The sequence below is a fragment of the Urocitellus parryii genome, chromosome 6 (assembly GCF_045843805.1).
Source record: "Urocitellus parryii isolate mUroPar1 chromosome 6, mUroPar1.hap1, whole genome shotgun sequence".
Taxonomy (NCBI): Eukaryota; Metazoa; Chordata; class Mammalia; order Rodentia; family Sciuridae; genus Urocitellus; species Urocitellus parryii.
In genome coordinates, this window is record NC_135536.1 from 37,484,270 (window position 1) to 37,489,488 (window position 5,219).

The following is a 5,219-nucleotide window of genomic DNA, read 5'->3' on the forward strand; positions in this document are numbered from 1 at the left end:
ATAAAATATATCAAGAACAAACTAAATCTTATGTGTCGCGACCCCTTGCCCGCAAGGAAGACGCAACTCAGGAATCTTCTCTCAGCAGTTTATTCAGGTCCTTGATACTTTTTCTTCTTTCAGCTGTTTATTCAGGCCTTTGTATTGACATGTCTTTTAGCTTCTACTGCTACTCCTACTGCCACTACTACTACTGCTACTCCTACTGCCACTACTACTACTCCCGTGTGCCCCAGCCTTAATAAAGCAGATAAAGCCCCAATGCACAACTGCCACGTGGACTTTTCTCATAGGGTGCCAAGTCACAGCGTGCCAACTCATTCTGATAAGGAGTTGTTTGTCACAGACTACAGGGGAAACCAGCGCCATCTTGTAATGGCGGCCACAGTTCACAGAAACGGCTCACCACAGTTCCCCCTTTTTTGTTTTATTACGACAATACAGGCGAGAGTAGAGGTCCTATCCCACTGTGCAGAAGTGGCTGCATAGTATGGCCCAGCCTTAAGGAGGGCCCTTCCCCAAACCTGAGGCCATATCAGCCGACGCCTTTTTTCGTGGGGCGGGGCGTGGACGTCCAACCCGCATGCAATAGGACATGCTCCCCTTGAGGTCCACTCAAGTGGATCACTCAAGTGCAGTGCCTTGCCTCGCATCCTGTATCGTGACGATGGTGGACGAAGGGGGACAGCTGAGGCTGTCTTCGTAGTGCAGACAAAATTAAGTTGGCAACACCCCAAGAGAAAGGCACGGACAACAGAGAGGGGGAGAAATTTGGTTGTGACATCTGCCATTGTTAGATAAAGGTCAAGACGTTCCCGTGGAGCACATATGTCATGGCCTTGTGAACTGGCCACCTTGACATGCAGAACAAGGAATTGGGGGCTGGGCCCCGGGGGCCAGGGAAGGCCTGCTATCAGCAAGTTCCCCTCTTTTGTTTATTGCATGTCAAAGGGAATCAAGTAGCCCCTGTCTTAGGTCGTCCACCGCCCCTGCACTGCTTACCCGTCTCTGGGGAGGCCCCACTCCCCTGTCTTAGGTTGCAGTGCAAGCGTGGAAGTTGCCCGTCACTGGGTACTACAAGATCAGCTCAGCGTGTTGTGGCCAACAGGACATTGTTATGGTAACCGCCTCCATAAACAGGACCCATGACCATCACCATCAAATGGCAGGTGTAGTTGGACTGTAAGATTAGCTAGCAAAGATCCTAGTGCAGAAAGGCAGGGAGGAGAGGTATGCACAAAGGAAAGATATGGTAGAAGTTCCAACACTAGAAGAGTGACAAAAGAAGGACATGTCGATCCCAGTGCAATGTTATAATAACTTGGGGTGCAACGACCATGTCAAAGGTTTACTGTTTAAGATGCGCAAGCCAGACCTGTGGCGAGTTGCCATTTTCTAAAGCAGCAAGAGCTTGTATGATCATAGCCCTATCGTGAGCACTGCGGGCCTTGAGGCGACAGAGAAACCACAAGTAGAGAAACATACCAAAGCAACACATTGCACCAAAAATGCCTATTCCCACCCATTCCTTAAAAAAGGAAAAGGCAGAAGAAATCCAAAGGGTGAATTGTCCCAAAGTCACCGGTATGACACGGGTGTCGTTCAAAACAGCTATCTGAGTCAGTTGAGACTGGATCAAATTTTCTGCCACCATGGACCAATTTCCGGCCAAGTACTCTCCGATGATGCGGGAAGCATTCCTGGAATTATTAAATCTGACAGAGGTTATGCATAAATGTGCATGTTGGTCAACACAACCCAAAAGCACCAAGTCAGCCAATTCTTCTACCTGAGCTTGGAGTAAATCTATTCTTTGGTTGGCAGCTAAAATCCCTGACAAAAGATGTTGGTTAACTTTATTTTGAGAATCGAGTATGGTGGAAGTTTGTTGAATAACCTGATTAATAGTGGCAGCAGTTTGGACCTGATTAAGAGCCTGTTTGCATTCAGCAAGCTGCTCCTTAATCTTCACTTTATCAGTTAAAAGAGCATCCTTTACCAATCTCCATAGAGAGAAAGTAGCAATCGGGACTCTATCTGGACTTTGGTCCCTCAACAACTTTTGGAGATCCTGCTTTACCAAATCCCAATCACTGTTATTAAGAAAGCCTCCCGTCAGAAACCAAGGACAAGCCTGGGCTATAGCTTCAACGAATTCAGTTGCTGTCTTGGTTTTTATTCCTGTTCCTTGTTTGCTTAACAGTTCTTTAACTTCGTTGGCCAGACGAAGTTTCACTGTTGAGTTACCCATGGTACGTACCCTGTCTCTTTAAATTATCTTTGATCCAATCCTCCCCCTTCTCCCTTAGAAGGTGAGCCTTGTCCGCTTACCTCTGCTTTCCGAATCTCGGTAAGGACCTCCAGATGCCAAGTCCGGCTAACGGAAACCGAGTCCGGCGAGAGACGTCGAGGTTAAAAAATAATAAAAAAATCACAGGACACCAACGTTCTTCATCCAGGAGGAGGCATGTGTGTTTTTTTTTGTTTTCTTTTTGTTTTTTTTTTTTTTTGCTTTTTATATTTTGGAACAATTTTTGAAAACCTTAGAATCTATAAACAAATTATTATATTTTGAGAAGAAATATCAATGAAAATAAAGTTAAAACCTTTAGATATTTTGGAGAAATAATTATAATAATTTATCATTATATGAGTTTGAACAATAACCTTGAGAAGTAGAAATTACTTGATTGTATTTTTACTTAAAAGCAAATTTATAGTAAACGCATTTATCTCAAATATCTGTAACTGAAAAAACAGAGTACCTGATAAATGTAAATATAAAACTTATAGGTTTTCTGTTGAAGAAAAACAATTAGGCAAATATATATTAACTAATCAATTAGGCATGTGCTAATTAATTTATAGATTAACAAATATAGGTTATCTAAATATCTAAAATATATATATAAAGAATAAGAACATAACTTATAATTGTATTAACTTCATGTAACCACGTGGTCTTAAAATATTTGGATCCATTTAAATTTATTTTTAACTAGGAGTGCACTCTTCTACGTGACGTCACTTGATGTAACTGAAATAAGATCCTTGAGTATACATTTTTATTTTTATAGTTAGCAATGAAAATAAGGATTTTTTGGTCATCACAGGAACTTTGCCGGCTTGTTCCTGTGGTGAGCAAATGCATCCTCATAACCTTCAAAATTAAAAGTAAAATATAAAGAAGCATATTTGATATCTCTCATCAATAGAACATTATTCAGTAACACAACTATAGAGAAAAAGTCAGGTTATTTAACTTAGAACTAGCTTAAATTTAGGACTGTAACATAGAAACCTGTGGAATTAAATTTTGTCTGAAAAAGATATCTTTCATTAGCATTTACAGGTAGGCATTTTGTTGTAAAAAAAATACAGGCTCTGAGCAGCTCCGGTAGAAACCTGAAACACAGCAGTACAGGTTAGTGGCTGGAAAGCGGGACCAGAAGTCCTGTCTGAGTGACTGTGGAAGAACCAATCAGAAGCCCGCAAAAGTGTGGGAGGTGGGACCAGGAAGCAGCTATGCCGGCCAGGCACCCCATGGTTACCATGGTGATGCAAACAACATGGAGTCTGGTGCCCATTTTCAGGGCAAAAGTTCTCCAAGTTTTCTTAGCCGATTGTATTTTGTTTGATTTTGTCTGCATTTTCCCCCGCCTGTTCAAGATCTTACTGCGGTAGCAGCTTGTTCTGTCTCTGCGACCTGCGGTTGCAGTTGTACATCCTGTACTTCCTGGCATTCCCCTAGGGAGTCTACAGATAGAAAGGGGTTGGTCCGTGGGAGGTGACGAAGTCGCCCACTCCCCGGGGTACCATTCCGTCCCTGGATTGCCCCATACACCTAGGCTTCCGGGGCCCGGGCCGGGCCCCTGTTTCCGTTTTGAGGGCAGCGGCCAGAACCTGTCCTGTAATATGAGCTCCATCAATATCCTTACAAGCTCGAATCATGTCATCAACACTCTTTGCTCTGGTAGATTTAATGGCATTTTGGCAATAGGAATTTGCATATTTAAGAGCCAATTGCTTAATGACCGGCATGGCTTGTTCCAAGTTAGGGAATATTTTTTCTGCTACCTGTATCAATCAGGCAAGGAAGTCAGAATAAGGCTCAGAGAGTCCTTGAGCAATTTTTGAAATTTTTGTTTTAGCATTTGAAATAAGTAGAGCCTTCCAAGCCTAAATGGCTGCTGTAGCTATCTGAGCATAGACCCCAGGATTATAATTAATTTGTTGATTTATGATAGCATATTGTCCCAAGCCTGTTAACATTTCAAGGTTATGCCGTGGGAAGCCGGCGTCCTGATTGACTCGGGCTAGCTCGCGACACCTCTCTTGATTTTCACTTTTCCACAACAAAAAATCCCCTCCGGACAACACAGCCATGCAAAGCTGTTGCCAGTCACTAGGTGTCAGCTGATTGGCAGAGAAAGACTCGAAGAGAGTCAATGTAAAGGGGGCATGGGATCCGTAATTAGTAACTGCCTCCTTTAGTTGTTTAATATCCTTAAAGGCTAAAGGAACATGTACTCTGGCCGGCTGTCCATCGGCATCCAAGTTTTCAATTACTGGGAAGTTTGGGCCTTCTTAGGCTGCCACTGAACACCCCCCAGCCTTCTGGGGTTGTCCTTGTCCCAATCGGGGTTATAAGGAGGGAGCGTGACAGCGATCGGGGCTGTAGGTGCTTTAAATCTTGACTTTTTCAATCGACCCTCCAGTTCCTCTATCTCCCTTTCCAATTCTTCCTCCTGCCAGCTGTTACCATGGAGCCCAATTAGTAACTCCCTTATCTTAGAAATGTAGTCAGCACTGTGAAGCCCAGCTCAAGGCCAGAGGCCTTGTTACATATTTTTGTGAAAAACTAGTAAGGGAGTGTCCAGCGCCTGGAATGCTGATTTTTTCAGACAGTAGCCAAATAAAACAGGGCAACATGAAAATAGGAAGTTTATCTACATTAAACCTTTTTGTAGAGATTCTTTTGCTGAAAGTCCTAAAATAAGCCATGGTGAATATTCTGGAGAAGGTCAATTAAGACTTTTCTGTGGGCCTGATAGGGAGGGGGAAGATGAGAAGGCGGGGTTGAGAGCGGCTAGGGTGGATCTAATTCCTCAGAACTGTCCGAGCTACTTGTGTCCTTGGGAGTTTTTAACTCAGTCAAGTCCGGATAGAGCCTTCTCCTCTGTTTAACTTCAGACTCCCTTATCTTTTCACCACTCTTA